General features: G+C 35.5%; 1 long non-coding RNA gene across 1 annotated transcript in view; it reads right to left on the minus strand.

The window, feature by feature from the left end:
* The window catches only part of LOC140153574 (uncharacterized), a 35,155-nt gene extending 12,668 nt beyond the window's left edge, over nt 1-22,487 (minus strand). Inside the window, exons 1-2 of the long non-coding RNA XR_011859123.1 lie at nt 22,400-22,487; nt 21,345-21,437 (exon numbers count right to left, since the gene is read on the minus strand). This is a non-coding gene — a long non-coding RNA (uncharacterized lncRNA). The remainder of the gene's footprint in view (nt 1-21,344; nt 21,438-22,399) is intronic.
* Between the last annotated feature and the right edge of the window lie 520 nt (nt 22,488-23,007).

The raw sequence follows: 23,007 nt of genomic DNA on the forward strand, positions 1-23,007 counted from the left end.
GCGAGACGATTGCAACCACAAAACACAAAATGACGATGGCGTATGCTTGCAGCCGCTACCACCAGGCTTGCTTGATACAAGCATATTCAACCATGCTGCTGTAGCCTCATTGTCAAAGAGAATCGCTATCTGAAAATCATGCAAGCATACATTGCGTAAGACATAAAAAAAGATTGACGATTGAATTGGTGTCTAAATTTAGACATGACCTTATTTTCTTGCCAAACAATGTTTTGGAGATAAATGTGGGGAAAATTGGCACTTAGGAACTTGTGGGGATGAATTATACCCATCTAATGTTATTAAGAGCACGAATTATATATTGGAAAATGATAAATTGCACCTCTTTATAAGAACACCTTTAACACAGTTGAATGATCATTTCTCAATACCATTAATTAAGGTTTTAATAACAATACAACACATACACACATAAATAATTATAAACTTCTTGATATTACAGTCAGTGGTGTAGTCAAGGGGGCAGCCAGCATCTGCTGTTTTACAACTTTTTTGACAAATTTAGAAAATTTCCATGAAATTTCCCATGCCCTGAATATTACCTTTCCCCTTAACCCCCCCCCCCTTGAAAAAATCCTGGCTATTCCACTGACTACAGCTTCACCTTTCTGGTAAGTAAAGACACCAGGAGCACAGATATATCAGCCAATATACTTTATATATAGTAGGGGAAAAGCACCAACATTTGGAAACATTTTGAACAAGAATAAATGCTTAACCTTTCACAACAACATTTACATCATTATGCTTCTTTCTCCGATTTACCCCTCCCCTACCCTCCATTGTCCCTTCCTTACATATCATCTCTTTTCCTTATCTAAAAATATTAATTTGTGTAAACTCTCCCCAATATTGTGAAAGGTAATTCATGTATCTATAGAGTGCAGGTTTAATGCCATTCATATATTTTGCACATACAATGTAGTAATCACAGGCTCAATATGCAATTTTAAATTTTAAACTTTTAGATATTATGCTTTTTTGGGTTTCATTTTTTTGCAGCTCACCTTCCTAAGGACCCTCATGGGGTGCTTACACTGAGAAAAAAGAAATATCTTGTTTAATAGAGATGGTAGATTGTATTAATTACTAACATGTAAATTTGTCAAATATCAAAATACAATTATTTGACTGAGCAAAAGCCTTGAATTCTGCAATAACCAAGATCCATTTTGTAGTATGATATGGAAGATCACTGTGAAATCTGTTAGCTGCAAAGTTGTAAGTGCTCACATTTAAAACCGTGGTAGCATTTCTAAGGCGTACAACAACATAATATATCGACAGCTCAGTGCCAGAAGTGGGTAAGTGCAATAGCTGCTAAATTGCCAAATGTTCACAGGGCAGCTATTGCACTTACCCACTTCTGATACTGAGCAGTCAATATAATAAAAGCAACAATTACAATGCAAAGCACAATACTTTAGAGGCATGAAATTTTCATGATTGGAAGAAAAATCTCATTTTTCAACATAAAATGTATGCTATTTGATGAAATACTTTAATTTCTTATCGCAAAATAATGGGTAAATCCTTTCAATTTCAATATTCATGAAATGTTCATACCCTGGAAAATATCATGCTTCATTCACAGTACTAGGGTTAAAAGTCCAATATTTATGAATCATCAGTCAATCATGACAATATAAGAAATAAAAATACTAGCTAATAATAAAATACATATTGTTACGAGTCGTACTTGACTCAAGGCCAAAATCACCTTTTTCCCGAACTCACACGAATGCACAACACAAATACACTGTTTGTTTAAGCTAACAAAATCTAAGTCTTTAATTGAAAACAGAGTATGATTGGTACATATAATAACAATATCGCATATACAATAAAATCACACAATGACAGTTTTACTATATCAGTACTTAACCAGCTGTCTTCTTGTTGGTGATCATAGAGTTCTTGCAATGTTCTAGACGACTGATGTAATATATCCTTTCACTTGTTCTGCGAAAATCAGCGAATTCCATTGTACACTTGCATTTATAAATCCCTGCACATAAAATCCTCATACGAAAATGATGATGCTTCCTCCAATCTCCTTTGCGCTGCTATCTCCACAAATATATCTCCTTGCGCTGCTTTCTCCAAAAATGGTGTTTCTTTCACCAACCACTCTTTTTCCAGGGAACAGGTTTCTTTAACACAGCTCCGCTGTTTTTTGACAGATGCGTGGCCTTCACAAACCCAGCAAACTCCAGCAATTTGACAGAAGAACTTTTAATCCTTTGATGAGGAAGAGCACTTTTGTGTGCTCGCTGTCTTCTTCGTTGCTGTATTGAAATTAGCTCAATTATTGGCTATATAAACTGGTTAAAATGTACTTCTTTTTTTGAAGCACGAAGACCATCACACACATGTGGAGTTTTCAATCTCCCATGGCATTCTGTAAGTCCCAACAAAAGCCTTCAGCTTTTTATATCAGTACTCATGCAAAAAATCCCATCATCTATTAATAAACCATTACTTCAATCACATTTTCACAACATTGCTGCAATCTTGGGATTTCCCAATATTAATTATACACCTTCACCTTTCACATTACATCACTTCCTGGGGGGTTTTCCTGACTATGGTGCAATATACTGAACTGGGAATTTCCAAGTTCCAAACATAGATCTGACTTTGTTTACAATAATTTGGGGAATTCCAAAATACAAGGGGTTTCCCATCTCATGAAATACTTTCAGCTTGTAAACAAAGTTAAATAATTAAATTAAATCAGATTACTCAGGGCACATCACACCTCCCCTTAAAAGAAGAAAGTTCAATGTAATGAAAACTTTCTTAAATGTTTTCTTCTTTTACATCAACTTCAACATTTATCAACTTTGAGTATTTAACTCATCATACACAGTGACTACTTGTCACATACAACTTCCATTTTAAAGGAAATTTTTGTTTGTCAGGTTTTATGCAATTCTGGACAGGGCATCAGCCATTACATTGTCTTTTCCCTTAATATGTTTGATGTCCAGATTGTACTCTTGCAAGGTCAAACTCCACCTCACCAGTCTTTGGTTTTTGTTCTTCATCCTGTTGATGAAGGTGAGGGGATTGTGATCTGTGAAAACAAGCACAGGGTATACTGTGGTACCCAAATACACATCAAAATGTAGCAATGATAATAGCAATGCTAGACACTCCTTCTCAATTGTGGAGTAATTTCTCTGGTGCTTGTTGAATTTCCTTGAAAAGTAACAAATGGGGTGATCTATTTGATCTTCACCCTCTTGCATCACAACACCTCCACAGCCTATGTCACTGGCATCAACAGTCAACTTGAACTGCTTCTGAAAATCAGGTGCAGTAAGCACTGGTGAACTCATGAGTATAGATTTGACTTTGTGAAAAGCATTTTCACACTGTTCTGACCAAATGAATTTTGCATCTTTCTTTAACAAATCAGTCAAAGGACTTGCTATCTCTGAAAAGTTTGGACAGAACTTTCTATAATAGCCAACCATTCCTAGAAATCTCATGAGTGCCTTCTTGTTTACAGGTGTGGGGTATTGCTCAATTGCTTCAACTTTGGCTTTGATAGGTTTCACCTGACCTTGACCTACAACATATCCCAAGTATGTGACTGTGGCATGGCAAAACTCACTTTTTACCAGGTTGACTGTCAATTGTACTTCTGACAGCTTCTCAAACAATTGATGGAGTTGTTCCATGTGTTGTTCCCAAGTTTGACTGTAAACAATCAAATCATCTACATACGCTTCACATCCCTCTATGTCTGCCACAATTTGGTTCACCATTCTCTGAAATGTTGCTGGGGCGTTTTTCAAACCGAATGGCATGACTTTGTATTGGTAAAGACCAAATGGTGTACAAAAAGCAGAAATCTCTTTGGCACGGTCTGTGAGTGGAACCTGCCAGTACCCTTTCAATAGATCAAATTTGCTAACAAATTTTGCATTTCCAATTTTGTCTATGCAATCATCAATTCTTGGAATTGGGTACGCAGTCTGTCTTTGAATGAACATTTGCAGCTCTCATGTTCATGCACTAGTCTGTATGAACCATCAGGCTTGGGAACAAGAATGCATGGTGAACTCCATTCACTACTACTTGGTTCTATGATATCATTGTCTAGCATGTAATTGATCTCATTTTGAGATGTTCCATTTTCAATGGATTGACTCTGTAAGGATGCTGCTTGATTGGTTTTGTATCACCAACATCTACATCATGAAATGCAGCATTTGTTCTACTTGGCGTATCAGGAAATATATTGTCAATTTGTGAATCAAATTTGCAATTTGACTTTGTTGATCTTGAGAAAGATGACCTAACTTTGAGTCCAAATTAGTGAGCACATCAGAATTGTTCAATTTTACATTATACTCTTTGTGCTCCAGCTCTTTATCCTGGTCAAATGTGACATCAGAATTGTCAGAATTGTCATCTTTACTCTTGTCTACATTGGCGATTTTGTCTGTATCGGCATGTTTGTCTACCTTATCAGCATGTTTTACTGTACACACAGGTTTTGGAATGCCACTGTCACTTCTTTCAACATACTCTTTGAGCATATTTATGTGGCATAACTGCCTGCTCTTGCGTCTACCAGGAGTCTTGATAATATAATCTACTTCACCCACTTTTGACTCTACCTCACATGGGCCATGATATCTGGCTTGTAATGGGTGTCCTGGAATTGGAAATAGTACTAGAACTTTGTCACCTGGTTTGAACACTCTTTCTTTGGCATGCTTATCATACCATTGTTTCATTTTGGCCTGACCCTGTTTCAAGTTTTCCTTGGCGATATCAGTTGCTCTGTTAAGCCTATGCTTAAAATTGGAGACATAATCCAATAAATTGATATCTGATTTCTCATTGAGCCACTTTTCTTTCAACAACTTTAAGGGCCCAGCACTGTGTGTCCAAACACTAACTCAAAAGGACTAAATCCTAAAGTTTCCTGAACAGCTTCCCTAGCAGCAAACAACAACAAGTGTACTCCCTCATCCCAGTCCCTCTGAAATTCCAAACAGTATGTCCTGATCATGTTTTTCAATGTTTGGTGGAACCTTTCTAGTGCACCTTGTGATTCTGGATGGTAAGCACTTGAGGTATACTGTTCTATACCTAATTGATACATGACCTGCTGAAATACTCCAGAAGTCAAGTTTGATCCTTGGTCTGACTGTATGGACTTGGGGAGCCCCACAAATGTGAAGAACTTGGTTAAAGCTTTCACTATGGTCACTGCTTTAATATTTCTCAATGGTATGGCTTCAGGAAAGCGTGTTGACGCGCTCACATAATTGTCAGAAGGTATTGATTACCTGACTTAGTCTTTGGTAGGGGGCCTACACAATCAATAATAACCCTACTAAATGGTTCATCAAAGGCTGGAATTGGCTTTAATGGAGCAGGAGGTATTTTCTGATTTGGCTTCCCTACTACTTGGCATATGTGACATGTTTTGCAATATTCAGAAACATCTTTTCTGAGAGTGGGCCACCAGAAATGTCTCAGAATTCTTTCATGAGTTTTCTTAACACCCAAATGCCCTGCCATTGGACTGTCATGTGCTATGTTAATTACTTCAGTGTGGTATACTTTTGGTACCACAATTTGGTGCACTACCTTCCACTCTTCATCGGCAGGCACATCAGGTGGGCGCCACTTTCTCATTAGCACACCATCTTGTTTGTAAAAACAGACAGAATTTTGTTCTGCTTCTTCTAGGGTCAATGCCCTTTGATTGATCTCTTTGAGTTCTGGGTCATTTTGTTGCTCCAGAATCAGCTTGTCATGACTTAATGGGTCTCTCAATGTTTCCCCACTTTGTTCTTGCTCAGAGGCTGTGTCATTTTTAGGGGTATTTTTATCCCCAGGAGAAGGAAGTTTATCTTCTTTCTCATTCAACTTTGACACAAATGTGTCTTCCAAATTGTAGCCTAAGTCATCAATTTGGTTGTCCTCAATTGTTTCTAATGAGGCCTTCTTACTCATTGCCCGTGTCACTGCACATGCAGGAAATATCTCCTCTTCCTCACTATTATCATCCTGTATACAGGGCTTATCTCAGACTATTGGGTCAGGAAAACCTTCCCCCTGCCAAATCATTTCCTAGCAACATGGACACTCCCTTGACTGGTAATTCATGTCTAACTCCTATGGTTACAGGACCAGAAACTAAGTCAGATGTCAAGTTAATTTTGTGGAGAGGTACATTAAGTATTTCCATCCCAATACCCTGGATCAAAGCATTACCTGCTGAACTATCCTCATTAAAGGGCAAAGTTCCTTCCAGAATCATAGACCGTGCACAACACGTATCTCGCACAATCTTGATGGGCTTTGGACTACCATTCTCACCAAGTGATACTACTCCCTCTAACACAAATGGTTCAAATTCTTCACACACCTTGGCTGTCTCACCTCCCTTTTGTGGGAATTCTTGTTTCTTGATTTGACTGACTTGTTTCTTTGACTCAAGTGACACTGCACATCCTACAGTATTACTAGCAGTTTGCTGCTGTTTTGTGCGCCTTGTCTGCCTTTTAAGAAATAACACTGGGTCATCAGATGCCCTGGTCTCTTACAATGAGTACAAGTTACTTTGGCTTTAAATTCAGTCCCAAATTTTGCTCTGTTACCTGAACTCCTGGGGTCCTCTACCACCAGCACTATGCTGTGAATTAGACTGAGATCTCCCTTCTTGTGTACCACCCTGATTTGCTCTAGGTTGATTATGGCTGAACCTGTTTGAATAACTTCTGTTATGACTAAATCTACTTGCATTCAATTTGTGAGTTAAACCATAGTCGTCCGCCATTGTCGCCGCCTCATTTAGCGCCTTAATTTTGCTAGCGCTTTCATCCAAATGGGTTTTAATGTCAACGTGGACACATTTCTTGAACTCTTCTATAAGAACTAATTGCTTAAGTTGGTCAAATCATCTTTGACTTCTTTTGACCCAAGCCATCTGTCAAACATTTGTTCTTTTACTCTAGCAAATTCTACATGGGTTTGATCTGCTTGCTTTCTTGAATCTCTGAACTTTTGTCTGTATGCTTCAGGCACCAGTTCATAGGCCTTAAGGACTGCCTGTTTGACTTCTTCATAATCATTACACTTCTCTATTGGTAGAGCTGAGTACGTTTCCCTGGCCTTCCCCCCAAAACTACTTTGTAACAGTAGGGTCCAATGCTCTGGAGGCCATTTCAAATTTGTAGCTACCTTTTCAAAATGTTGAAAGTACTGCCAACTTCTTTCTCTTTGAATTTAGGCACAAGCTTTACATACTTTGTAACATCAAACCCTGACTTTGAGTTTGAGGAGAAACTTGATGAGTATTTGTCACCTAGCTTAGCCAACTTCTCTTGTTCAAACTCAATTTCTTTTTCTTTCAAATGTGCTTCCAGCGCCATCTTTTCATGGCGTGCTTTGTCTTCCATTGCCATTTTCTGTTTCTCAAGTTCCAATTTTGCCACCTTTTCCTTTTCTTCAATAAACATTTTCTGTTTTTCCATATCTACAATCAAGGAATTTAATAGTTGGTACACCTTGACAATATGTTGGAACTCTTCATTGCCGCTCTGAGAGTTAAGTGAAATTAGTATAACTATGTTTGATGAGAAGTACATACCTTCTACTTTCCTCTGCCCTCCCCCATTCCCCCTCAATTAATGTTGCGGAGACTGGAGAGCCCAATGGAAAAAGTGCTTTCTTCAACATTGAACTGGGGGAGAGGGGTGGCGATTTACATTTAGTATGCCCGAGTGTACCAACATTAATTTCTTTGATTGTCCGAGGCTAATGTAAAATATTTCATATAAATATCGGTTTTGAAACATAATTCAAATACGGAATGTCGCATGAGCTTCATATTTCACACAATTTGGGAGTGGATTATAGGCCTTGAACTATAATAAATTTGTAAATAAAGACCTTGGTTTATTTAAGTAGTAGTCATTGAAACCCTCCACTATACTTAATTAAACACATTTTGTGATGGGTGCAAACTGCATCTAAAATTGGTTTTTGGTCCATATCTTTAAAACAAACGCACGTACATACAACCAAATTTTACACATTTTGTTATGATGATATGTTTCCACTTCTATCAAATGTACAGTACGATATTCACTCAATTACGAGAAACACAATGCAAATATGTAGCACACCATGTAAAGCTATGTGAAAACCGACGAGGCCAAATAAGCTGCATAATGGTGAAATTTTGCATTTTAGCTCAAAACAAGAGTTTGACAACACAGAAAAAATGACTACGAACAAAATACTAAGGTTTTGTTAATGGTATTAATCATTGAGAGAATAGCGTTAAACTCTATCAAGAAGAGATAAAAAAAATTGCCGGGGTTCGAACCCGGTACCTCCAGATCATGGGCCACATACCACACCATTGGACTATTACTTGCAACTGTGATAAAGACTTGAATCATTGTACTAATAGATACGTTAAAGATGTTAAACCATGACGCCTATTGAATACTTTTTTTCTGTAACTATTGTGTAAACTGAATAAATTATGCACTTTGCATGGAGTTTTGCAAATTGACTCGGTAATCCACGATATATATTCATATTGTGTACAGAAACAGCTCAAAATATAATGACGTTGCTCAGTAACTGACGATATGCCTCGATAATCCACCAAAAAAACAAACTTGTCTATTCTTTTTTCTAATGATATAATGGATTACCGTGCAATTGCTATTGAATTCAATAGCGTTTGTTTTGGTAAACCGTTTGCTTGAATGACCCTGCAACTTTATGATGACAATCATTATGACTTAAAATGAAAGACCATTTTCACGCCGATCCGTAGCTTAATGGTAGCAGAGGTCGCTTCAGTAATCGAGAGGTCCACGGTTCAAAACTTGGCGCAATTTGTTTTTGTTTCCCACTCAAAAGGTTACTTGTATTGGAATTGATAATTTTAATTTGGCCAAACTTATCTGAATGACAATGTTGTTATTTTTTTTCTTTGATTTAATATATTTGTCTTTTGATTTATTTATATAATTATATTTCCGGTGTTTCCTTATTGATAACTTAAATTACAGGTTCATCATGTTTGAAATGGATGGAAACTGTACCTTTTATTCTTTCATCAATACAGTTATAATATATATATTTTTAAAGATAAAATGGTGAATGATATTAACAATCATTTATGGAAATAAATGAAGAAAGAACAAAACAAGATGAGGTCAACGATAATGTGCACATTTAACAGTTCAAGTTCTTATTACGCTGGTTATTACGTGATAATGCATTGAATCATGCTGTCTACTGAAGATAACTAATACATAATTATGTAATGAATGATTTATGACCAATTCCTGACTTTGTTATATTATTTGTTTTCAACAATAATTAGGCGTTGAATTAGGACAACCAAATATTTGTATACAGCAATTCGTGCTAAAATAATTATGATAATTAAGAAGAAATATGCAACAGCGTGTTAATATACGAGTATTGTTAGAAAACATGTTTATTTGGCCTATATAAAACTCAGCATTGTGGATGTTTTCAATAACCCGTCCCTAAACAGACAAATTTCTTTGCCGTCAAAATTTTTGTATTACCCACATTTCAATAGGAGAGTATCTACCAAAAACTTGTGAGTGACAACAGTTTGATATGACTTCCCGCTTTTAAGATATAGCACAAAAACTAACTTTATGCTGCGACAGCTTTGAGCTTAGAGAACTAATCATGAAATTCCTGTAGGTTAAGGTATGGGTTGTTTCACTGACCACACCCTAAAAAAAGCCAATTTCTTTATCAACAATTTTATTAAGATTCCAAAGCATATGGTATACTCCCATATCATGTGCAATATGAAGTTCATATGACATTCCGTTGTAGAATTATGAGTTCAAAACGAAATTTAGATGCATATTTTGCCGCTTAGAGCCTAATACGAATATGATTTATTTAGCATAGGAGATGCTTAGTGACCACTTCTAAATAAACCAATTTATTTATCAACAATTTTATACTCATTCTAAAGCACATGGTCCACTTCCTACATCGTGTAATATGAAGTTCATACGATATTCTGTTGTTGAGTTAGAGACAAAACGAATTTTAGATGTCATATTTGGCGTTCGCCTCGGACATGTCCGAGGCGAATGTAAAATATTTCATATAAATTTCGTTTTTGTCTCATAACTCAAAAACGGAATGTCGCATGAGCTTCATATTTCACACAATTTGGGAGTGGATTATAGGCCTTTGAACTATAATAAATTTGTAAATAAAGAAATTGGTTTATTTAGGTAGTGGTCATTGAAATCATCTCCTATGCTAAATTAAACACATTTTGTGATGGGTGAAAACTGCATCTAAAATTAGTTTTTGGTCCATATCTTTAAAACAAACGCACGTATTACAACCAAATTTTACACATTTTGTTATGATGATATGTTTCCACTTCTATCAAATGTACAGTACGATATTCACTCAATTACGAGAAACACAATGCAAATATGTAGCACACCATGTAAAGCTATGTGAAAACCGATTTAAGGCCAAATAAGCTGCATAATGGTGAAATTTTGCATTTTAGCTCAAAACAAGAGTTTGACAACACAGAAAAAATGACTACGAACAAAATACTAAGGTTTTGTTAATGGTATTAATCATTGAGAGAATAGCGTTAAACTCTATCAAGAAGAGATAAAAAATTTCCGGGTTCGAACCCGTACCTCCAGATCATGGGCCACATACCACACCATTGGACTATTACTTGCAACTGTGATAAAGACTTGAATCATTGTACTAATAGATACGCTAAAGATGTTAAACCATGACGCCAGATTGAATACTTTTTTCTGTAACTATTGTGTAAACTGAATAAATTATGCACTTTGCATGGAGTTTTGCAAATTGACTCGGTAATCCACGATATATATTCATATTGTGTACAGAAACAGCTCAAAATATAATGACGTTGCTCAGTAACTGACGATATGCCTCGATAATCCACCAAAAAAAAAACTTGTCTATTCTTTTTTCTAATGATATAATGGATTACCGTGCAATTGCTATTGAATTCAATAGCGTTTGTTTTGGTAAACCGTTTGCTTGAATGACCCTGCAACTTTATGATGACAATCATTATGACTTAAAATGAAAGACCATGTTCACGTCGATCCGTGTAGCTTAATGGTAGCAGAGGTCGCTTCGTAATCGAGAGGTCCACGGTTCAAAACTTGGCGCAATTTGTTTTTGTTTCCCACTCAAAAGGTTACTTGTATTGGAATTGATAATTTTAATTTGGCCAAACTTATCTGAATGACAATGTTGTTATTTTTTTTTTCTTCATTTAATATATTTGTCTTTTTGATTTATTTATATAATTATATTTCCGGTGTTTCCTTATTGATAACTTAAATTACAGGTTCATCATGTTTGAAATGGATGGAAACTGTACCTTTTATTCTTTCATCAATACAGTTATAATATATATATTTTTAAAGATAAAATGGTGAATGATATTAACAATCATTTATGGAAATAAATGAAGAAAGAACAAAACAAGATGAGGTCAACGTATAATGTGCACATTTAACAGTTCAAGTTCTTATTACGCTGTTACGTGATAATGCATTGAATCATGCTGTCTACTGAAGATAACTAATACATAATTATGTAATGAATGATTTATGACCAATTCCTGACTTTGTTATATTATTTGTTTTCAACAATAATTAGGCGTTGAATTAGGACAACCAAATATTTGTATACAGCAATTCGTGCTAAAATAATTATGATAATTAAGAAGAAATATGCAACAGCGTGTTAATATACGCGTATTGTTAGAAAACGTGTTTATTTGGCCTATATAAAACTCAGCATTGTGGATGTTTTCAATAACCCGTCCCTAAACAGACAAATTTCTTTGCCGTCAAAATTTTTGTATTACCCACATTTCAATAGGAGAGTATCTACCAAAAACTTGTGAGTGACAACAGTTTGATATGACTTCCCGCTTTTTAAGATATAGCACAAAAACTAACTTTATGCTGACAGCTTTGAGCTTAGAGAACTAATCATGAAATTCGTGTAGGTTAGGGTATGGGTTGTTTCACTGATCGCCTCCCTAAAAAAGCCAATTTCTTTATCAACAATTTTATTAAGATTCCAAAGCATATGGTATACTCCCATATCATGTGCAATATGAAGTTCATATGACATTCCGTTGTAGAATTATGAGTTCAAAACGAAATTTAGATGCATATTTTGCCGCTTAGAGCCTAATACGAAATATGACGTAATTTAGCATAGGAGATGCTTTCAGTGACCACTTCCTAAATAAACCAATTTATTTATCAACAATTTTATACTCATTCTAAAGCACATGGTCCACTCCTACATCGTGTGTAATATGAAGTTCATACGATATTCTGTTGTTGAGTTATGAGACAAAAACGAATTTTAGATGTCATATTTTGCGTTCGCCTCGGACAATCAAGGAATTTAATAGTTGGTACACCTTGACAATATGTTGGAACTCTTCATTGCCGCTCTGAGAGTTAAGTGAAATTAGTATAACTATGTTTGATGAGAAGTACATACCTTCTACTTTCCTCTGCCCTCCCCATTTCCCTCAATCAATGTTATGGAGACTGGAGAGCCCAATGGAAAAAGTGCTTTCTTCAACATTGAACTGGGGGAGAGGGGTGGCGATTTACATTTAGTATGCCCGAGTGTACCAACATTAATTTCTTTGATTGTCCGAGGCGAATGTAAAATATTTCATATAAATTTCGTTTTTGTCTCATAACTCAAAAACGGAATGTCGCATGAGCTTCATATTTCACACAATTTGGGAGTGGATTATAGGCCTTTGAACTATAATAAATTTGTAAATAAAGAAATTGGTTTATTTAGGTAGTGGTCATTGAAATCCTCCCTATGCTAAATTAAACACATTTTGTGATGGGTGCAAACTGCATCTAAAATTGGTTTTTGGTCCATATCTTTAAAACAAACGCATCGATTAAACCAAATTTTACACATTTTGTTATGATGATATGTTTCCACTTCTATCAAATGTACAGTACGATATTCACTCAATTACGAGAAACACAATGCAAATATGTAGCACACCATGTAAAGCTATGTGAAAACCGACGAAGGCCAAATAAGCTGCATAATGGTGAAATTTTGCATTTTAGCTCAAAACAAGAGTTTGACAACACAGAAAAATGACTACTGAACAAAATACTAAGGTTTTGTTAATGGTATTAATCATTGAGAGAATAGCGTTAAACTCTATCAAGAAGAGATAAAAAAAATTGCCGGGGTTCGAACCCGGTACCTCCAGATCATGGGCCACATACCACACCATTGGACTATTACTTGCAACTGTGATAAAGACTTGAATCATTGTACTAATAGATACGTTAAAGATGTTAAACCATGACGCCAGTATTGAATACTTTTTTTCTGTAACTATTGTGTAAACTGAATAAATTATGCACTTTGCATGGAGTTTTGCAAATTGACTCGGTAATCCACGATATATATTCATATTGTGTACAGAAACAGCTCAAAATATAATGACGTTGCTCAGTAACTGACGATATGCCTCGATAATCCACCAAAAAACAAACTTGTCTATTCTTTTTCTAATGATATAATGGATTACCGTGGCAATTGCTATTGAATTCAATAGCGCTTTGTTTTGGTAAACCGCTTGCTTGAATGACCCTGCAACTTTATGATGACAATCATTATGACTTAAAATGAAAGACCATTTTCACGCCGATCCGTGTAGCTTAATGGTAGCAGAGGTCGCTTCAGAATCGAGAGGTCCACGGTTCAAAACTTGGCGCAATTTGTTTTTGTTTCCCACTCAAAAGGTTACTTGTATTGGAATTGATAATTTTAATTTGGCCAAACTTATCTGAATGACAATGTTGTTATTTTTTTTTTCTTCGATTTAATATATTTGTCTTTTTGATTTATTTATATAATTATATTTCCGGTGTTTCCTTATTGATAACTTAAATTACAGGTTCATCATGTTTGAAATGGATGGAAACTGTACCTTTTATTCTTTCATCAATACAGTTATAATATATATATTTTTAAAGATAAAATGGTGAATGATATTAACAATCATTTATGGAAATAAATGAAGAAAGAACAAAACAAGATGAGGTCAACGATAATGTGCACATTTAACAGTTCAAGTTCTTATTACGCTGTTACGTATAATGCATTGAATCATGCTGTCTACTGAAGATAACTAATACATAATTATGTAATGAATGATTTATGACCAATTCCTGACTTTGTTATATTATTTGTTTTCAACAATAATTAGGCGTTGAATTAGGACAACCAAATATTTGTATACAGCAATTCGTGCTAAAATAATTATGATAATTAAGAAGAAATATGCAACAGCGTGTTAATATACGCGTATTGTTAGAAAACGTGTTTATTTGGCCTATATAAAACTCAGCATTGTGGATGTTTTCAATAACCCGTCCCTAAACAGACAAATTTCTTTGCCGTCAAAATTTTTGTATTACCCACATTTCAATAGGAGAGTATCTACCAAAAACTTGTGAGTGACAACAGTTTGATATGACTTCCGCTTTTTAAGATATAGCACAAAAACTAACTTTGCTGCGACAGCTTTGAGCTTAGAGAACTAATCATGAAATTCGTGTAGGTTAGGGTATGGGTTGTTTCACTGATCGCTCCCTAAAAAAAGCCAATTTCTTTATCAACAATTTTATTAAGATTCCAAAGCATATGGTATACTCCCATATCATGTGCAATATGAAGTTCATATGACATTCCGTTGTAGAATTATGAGTTCAAAACGAAATTTAGATGCATATTTTGCCGTTTAGAGCCTAATACGAAATATGACGTAATTTAGCATAGGAGATGCTTTCAGTGACCACTTCCTAAATAAACCAATTTATTTATCAACAATTTTATACTCATTCTAAAGCACATGGTCCACTCCTACATCGTGTGTAATATGAAGTTCATACGATATTCTGTTGTTGAGTTATGAGACAAAAACGAATTTTAGATGTCATATTTTGCGTTCGCCTCGAACAATCAAGGAATTTAATAGTTGGTACACCTTGACAATATGTTGGAACTCTTCATTGCCGCTCTGAGAGTTAAGTGAAATTAGTATAACTATGTTTGATGAGAAGTACATACCTTCTACTTTCCTCTGCCCTCCCCCATTTCCCCTCAATCAATGTTGCGGAGACTGGAGAGCCCAATGGAAAAAGTGCTTTCTTCAACATTGAACTGGGGGAGAGGGGTGGCGATTTACATTTAGTATGCCCGAGTGTACCAACATTAATTTCTTTGATTGTCCGAGGCTAATGTAAAATATTACATATAAATTTCGTTCTTGTCTCATAACTCAAAAACGGAATGTCGCATGAGCTTCATATTTCACACAATTTGGGAGTGGATTATAGGCCTTTGAACTATAATAAATTTGTAAATAAAGAAATTGGTTTATTTAGGTAGTGGTCATTGAAATCCTCCCCTATGCTAAATTAAACACATTTTGTGATGGGTGCAAACTGCATCTAAAATTGGTTTTTGGTCCATATCTTTAAAACAAACGCACGTATTACAACCAAATTTTACACATTTTGTTATGATGATATGTTTCCACTTCTATCAAATGTACAGTACAATATTCACTCAATTACGAGAAACACAATGCAAATATGTAGCACACCATGTAAAGCTATGTGAAAACCGACGAAGGCCAAATAAGCTGCATAATGGTGAAATTTTGCATTTTAGCTCAAAACAAGAGTTTGACAACACAGAAAAAATGACTACGAACAAAATACTAAGGTTTTGTTAATGGTATTAATCATTGAGAGAATAGCGTTAAACTCTATCAAGAAGAGATAAAAAAAATTGCCGGGGTTCGAACCCGGTACCTCCAGATCATGGGCCACATACCACACCATTGGACTATTACTTGCAACTGTGATAAAGACTTGAATCATTGTACTAATAGATACGTTAAAGATGTTAAACCATGACGCGTATTGAATACTTTTTTCTGTAACTATTGTGTAAACTGAATAAATTATGCACTTTGCATGGAGTTTTGCAAATTGACTCGGTAATCCACGATATATATTCATATTGTGTACAGAAACAGCTCAAAATATAATGACGTTGCTCAGTAACTGACGATATGCCTCGATAATCCACCAAAAAAAAAAAAAAAAACTTGTCTATTCTTTTTTCTAATGATATAATGGATTACCGTGCAATTGCTATTGAATTCAATAGCGTTTGTTTTGGTAAACCGTTTGCTTGAATGACCCTGCAACTTTATGATGACAATCATTATGACTTAAAATGAAAGACCATTTTCACGCCGATCCGTGTAGCTTAATGGTAGCAGAGGTCGCTTCGTAATCGAGAGGTCCACGGTTCAAAACTTGGCGCAATTTGTTTTTGTTTCCCACTCAAAAGGTTACTTGTATTGGAATTGATAATTTTTAATTTGGCCAAACTTATCTGAATGACAATGTTGTTATTTTTTTTTTCTTTGATTTAATATATTTGTCTTTTTGATTTATTTATATAATTATATTTCCGGTGTTTCCTTATTGATAACTTAAATTACAGGTTCATCATGTTTGAAATGGATGGAAACTGTACCTTTTATTCTTTCATCAATACAGTTATAATATATATATTTTTAAAGATAAAATGGTGAATGATATTAACAATCATTTATGGAAATAAATGAAGAAAGAACAAAACAAGATGAGGTCAACGATAATGTGCACATTTAACAGTTCAAGTTCTTATTACGCTGTTACGTGATACGCATTGAATCATGCTGTCTACTGAAGATAACTAATACATAATTATGTAATGAATGATTTATGACCAATTCCTGACTTTGTTATATTATTTGTTTTCAACAATAATTAGGCGTTGAATTAGGACAACCAAATATTTGTATACAGCAATTGTGCTAAAATAATTATGATAATTAAGAAGAAATATGCAACAGCGTGTTAATATACGCCAGTATTGTTAGAAAACGTGTTTATTTGGCCTATATAAAACTCAGCATTGTGGATGTTTTCAATAACCCGTCCCTAAACAGACAAATTTCTTTGCCGTCAAAATTTTTGTATTACCCACATTTCAATAGGAGAGTATCTACCAAAAACTTGTGAGTGACAACAGTTTGATATGACTTCCCGCTTTTTAAGATATAGCACAAAAACTAACTTTATGCGCGACAGCTTTGAGCTTAGATGCATATTTTGCCGCTTAGAGCCTAATACTTAAATATGACGTAATTTAGCATAGGAGATGCTTTCAGTGACCACTTCCTAAATAAACCAATTTATTTATCAACAATTTTATACTCATTCTAAAGCACATGGTCCACTCCTACATCGTGTGTAATATGAAGTTCATACGATATTCTGTTGTTGAGTTATGAGACAAAAACGAATTTTAGATGTCATATTTTGCGTTCGCCTCGGACAATCAAGGAATTTAATAGTTGGTACACCTTGACAATATGTTGGAACTCTTCATTGCCGCTCTGAGAGTTAAGTGAAATTAGTATAACTATGTTTGATGAGAAGTACATACCTTCTACTTTCCTCTGCCCTCCCCATTTCCCCTCAATCAATGTTGCGGAGACTGGAGAGCCCAATGGAAAAAGTGCTTTCTTCAACATTGAACTGGGGGAGAGGGGTGGCGATTTACATTTAGTATGCCCGAGTGTACCAACATTAATTTCTTTGATTGTAGCCTTTCTTGTTTTTCTTTATTTTCATTCTCTAACTTGATCATTTCCAGTTTTTCTTTTTGGTCCATTTCTATTTTCCTCAGTTCTAATTGAATTTCCAACTCTTTCAATTTAACTGCAGAGTCCCCACCGATTTCAGTTTCGTCTCTTTTCTCTTGCCCAAAATGGATTCATCAAAATACTCTTCATCAACTAAAACCTCAATCAAGACATTTTTGATTATTTGTCTTCTTGTAGTTTGCTTTACTTTCAAGTCATAATGTTTGGCAAGTGCTAATAAATCAGGCTTCTTCAACTTATCAAATTTCTCCCAATCTATAGTTTCAAGAAACTCTTCAGCTTTGAACTCTGCCATACTGTACTTTCACTTTTAAGACTCAGTAAATTAATGTTAACTTTTTTACAGTGTATTTTCCCGACGCTGAGCCCCCAATTTTTGTTACGAGTCGTGACTTGACTCAAGGCCAAAATCACCTTTTTCCCGAACTCACACGAATGCACAACACAAATACACTGTTTGTTTAAGCTAACAAAATCTAAGTCTTTAATTGAAAACAGAGTATGATTGGTACATATAATAACAATATCGCATATACAATAAAATCACACAATGACAGTTTTACTATATCAGTACTTAACCAGCTGTCTTCTTGTTGGTGATCCTAGAGTTCTTGCAATGTTCTGGACGACTGATGTAATATATCCTTATTCACTTGTTCTGCGAAAATCAGCGAATTCCATCATACACTTGCATTTATAAATCCTTGCGTATAAAATGATGATGCTTCCTCCAATCTCCTTTGCGCTGCTATCTCCACAAATATATCTCCTTGCGCTGCTTTCTCCAAAAATGGTGTTTCTTTCACCAACCACTCTTTTTCCAGGGAACAGGTTTCTTTAACACAGCTCCGCTGTTTTTTTGACAGATGCGTGGCCTTCACAAACCCAGCAAACTCCAGCAATTTGACAGAAGAACTTTTAATCCTTTGATGAGGAAGAGCACTTTTGTGTGCTCGCTGTCTTCTTCGTTGCTGTATTGAAATTAGCTCAATTATTGGCTATATAAACTGGTTAAAATGTACTTCTTTTTTTGAAGCACGAAGACCATCACACACATGTGGAGTTTTCAATCTCCCATGGCATTCTGTAAAGTCCCAACAAAAGCCTTCAGCTTTTTATATCAGTACTCATGCAAAAAATCCCATCATCTATTAATAAACCATTACTTCAATCACATTTTCACAACATTGCTGCAATCTTGGGATTTCCCAATATTAATTATACACCTTCACCTTTCACATTACATCACTTCCTGGGGGGTTTTCCTGACTATGGTGCAATATACTGAACTGGGAATTTCCAAGTTCCAAACATAGATCTGACTTTGTTTACAATAATTTGGGGAATTCCAAAATACAAGGGGTTTCCCATCTCATGAAATACTTTCAGCTTGTAAACAAAGTTAAATAATTAAATTAAATCAGATTACTCAGGGCACATCACAATATAAAACTTAATTTCTGGCACAAAGGGGTTTTTACATCTGACTAGACAACATCATATGTGACCATCCACCATGAATATGGGCTGTAATATCGACAGAGCTTGTTTTAAGATAATTATGGTCCATTCAACTTCTCAAAAAACAACAGAAAACAAAGGATTTCTTAACTCTTTTACTGATATTTTTTTATTATTATTATTTTACTACGTTACAAACAAGCAACAGGGACATGACAAAGCTTATTTTGAAGAGATTTGCTTGTTTATTTTTCAAAAAAAAAGTGAAAACACCGACATTACAGCCCATTTGTGGTAGACGGTCACATAATACATCCTGGGGGTACTCAATACAAATGACCCTACTGGGACGAGGTGCAAATGTGGGTAGCATTTTTGGGCTTTTGGTACATCAATGGCCTCTTTTTCTAGACCAATTTTGGTATATGGATGTGTCCTTTTTTCAAAATTTTCTCACTTTTTTTCAGAAAAATCCCAATTTCACCTCACTGCAGCAAAATAAATTTCTTGCAAAATTGGCAAATTGAGGGGAATCTTTCAAATTCTCAGTGGCACTACACATCTACCCAAACTAGGGGTAGAGTACTAGTACCTCCCTCTTTGTGGCCTGAATGAACTACTAATATATGTTCCACCAGCCTCAACTACCATAGCAGTATTTTCCAGACTCAAATCTAGGACTCAATTTAATCAACATTTTGCTATAAATAGGGGTCAGCAGAACCTCTGCATAACATATGATGCAGGCATTATTTACACAATGTGAACCCAAGAGTAAACAATCGCAATTGACTCTGATAATATTACAGATCGTGCACACACAGACAGTCAGATGTGTGATTTGTTGGTGTTTACAATGACTTTTTACTCCTCTATTTGAATTAGTATTCACAGAGTTTCTGTTCAATCACTTGGTACAAATTGCTGCCAACCGATCTTCTCGACTTAGGAATTATTCATCGTTTCCTTTGATATTGTACAGTACACTTAAAAATATGATCTCAAATTCAATGACAGGTCTGACAACCATAATTTGGTCGATCCTTCATGTAATCTAATCATAACCCTAATCCTAACCCTAACTCTAACCCTAATTTCGGAAAATTACATAAAGGAGTAACCCATAATTTAGGCATTCTATCTGTGTCACAATGATTGGTACCCATCTAGTTTCCTATGTTCATCATCTTTTATCTATTTCCTTTCTTCCATTTACAGCTGATCAGGTTATTGCAAGTGGATGTTGTATTTGGATGTTGCGGTCTTGACCAATTGAAACTATATGAGTACCAAACATTCTGATTAGATTTTTTTTTTTAACCCCCTGAGCACTACCTGCCTATCTAACATTGCCTCTGATTGGTTAATTATATGATATCTTCACTTTAATCACCAATCAGAATGGAGCTTTGCAAATAATTCACCCCAATTTTTTTGCGTGGTGAAATTATTCTAACAATGTTGCTGATTGGTCCAATTGATAATGAAAACTTCTTCGGCAGGTAGTTCTCATGGGGTTAAATCAAATGCTAAATTGCGAAATAATAATGTCCAACTTTTGTTTAAAAACATAAGCAAAAACAGTGTCAGTCAAACACATTATTCGCCTATTGCACGGTTCCGCTATATGCGGGGAGAGCCTCAAACTGGCAATAGACTTGAAAGGAAGTATTACGTAACTTTACGTAATGTTATACAACTGGTTCAATCCCCATTCATGCATGCTGCCAGATCAAGGTTCTCCTCGCATATGGCGGAACTGTGCAATGGGTGAATCGACACAAACAATTTAACAACTAAGAATATAACTATCTAAAGAAAAAAATCAGACAATATAATAGACAGAAGGTACCAGTACAAAACATTACACGGACAAGATCAACCATCCCTTTACTGTAAATCCCTGTAAATGCCAATGTTCTCTCTCAAAGATTGCAGACTACACATAAATTGACATAGGATATATACAGAGTATAGTGTGATCGCTTACCTGGTAATAGAGGATTATGGTCCATACAAGTCCAAGGACAGTCGTTGGTTTCCCATCAACTATTGATGCTGCGTTGATGTTCACAAGCTTGATCTATGGGATGAGAATGGTTTAGATTACATACATTACATCGATGAATATACTTAACAATTTGAGCTAATAATTTCAGCATCTTCACATATTAATCAGATCCCTTTGTCAGTTTTTATAGGCCGATCAACACATGTCATTTACGGCTGTATTACATACAGAACACTAATCTTTATGCTATCCATAATTAAAGTTTAATAAATGGACCAAACAATAACCCTAATGGAACCCATGTTTTTTTGCTATCAGAAGGGAAAGAAGAAATGAAAAAGGAGAGTAGATGAACAAAGAAGTCAATTGGTACCCCCTGGATTTGAACCTTGGTCATCTCGCATGCCAAGCAGAAGATAACTGATCTGTAGTCACGGGGGTTTCGCTGGCCTGGCCAGTGATTCAGTGGGTATATTTGACTAGGGCTGAATGCGTCATGGCATCAAGTGTAATGCATGCATGCCCAGTGGTTTTCCTAGTGAGCTTTAGTGAGTTTTAGTCCAGTTAGGGTTAACATAAGCTTAAATCTAGGAAATACATGTTAATTAACGCTAACAGAACCCATGGTTTATTTGCTGTTGGAAGGGAAAGAAGAAATGAAACAGGAAAGAAGGTGAAGAAAGACGATAAAGCACAATTTCTAGACAATTTCCATCCCTGCGATTCTTTCTCATGATGCACCCTAGGATCTTCAATGATAATGCTACATGTAGCTCAAACCACTCGAGATTAGATTAGTTTTTAAATCCTGGTATTTACACATGTTTCTATCCATCTAGGGTATTGTCTGTACTGTTTTCCGGGAATTTGTTCCCTAGATGAATTCTAGAGTCTTCATTAATGCTGCCACTGAGATTTAATCAGCATGGTTTATTATTATTAACACAAGTCCACTTAGCTAAACACATTTTACTATTAGATTTGTATTTCTATTCCTCTTCATTTTGTTTTTTAAAAGTGATCATCATGCTCACCTTTCTGCCTTCCAGGTACTGGAGTGCTGTGTTGACATTACTTATGAAATGAACTCTTCTTAGGTGTCTTCCTTTCTCAAAAGGCTGTGGGAAGATAATAGAAAATAGTGTGTTATTAAACCAGGATGTATACAGAGTAAACCATACCAGGATTCCCGGCCAGGATTCAGGCAGAGCCAATTCTTATATTTTTTTTTTTATTTTTGAAATATGTATTTCAATTTTGTAATGCTCCCCCTCTCGGCCTGCTAAAAAATCTTTGCCCCCCTTCCACATGCCAAATTTTAGGGATCCCAATATGCAAACATTAAATGGTCTACATAAATGTTGCAAGCGCAGTGAGCAGAAAAATTTGCATATAAGTGTTTCCATACTGTTTTCCTAAGCCATTTTAGAGCATTTTATTTAAAAGGCACCCCATGAATGTGTGCCAAAAATCGCTTGCCCCCTCCCTCTCGGCTTGCCAAAAATTGCTTACCCCCCCCCCACACTTTCAGCTTGCCAAAAAATTATTGCCCCCCCCATAATTTTTGTACAGCCCTAACAATTATAACAGTATAAAATAAATTTTGTATTTATATAGCGCATTCCCCAGAGGATTCAAAGCC

Source organism: Amphiura filiformis, chromosome 5, assembly GCF_039555335.1.
Source record: "Amphiura filiformis chromosome 5, Afil_fr2py, whole genome shotgun sequence".
Lineage (NCBI taxonomy): Eukaryota > Metazoa > Echinodermata > Ophiuroidea > Amphilepidida > Amphiuridae > Amphiura > Amphiura filiformis.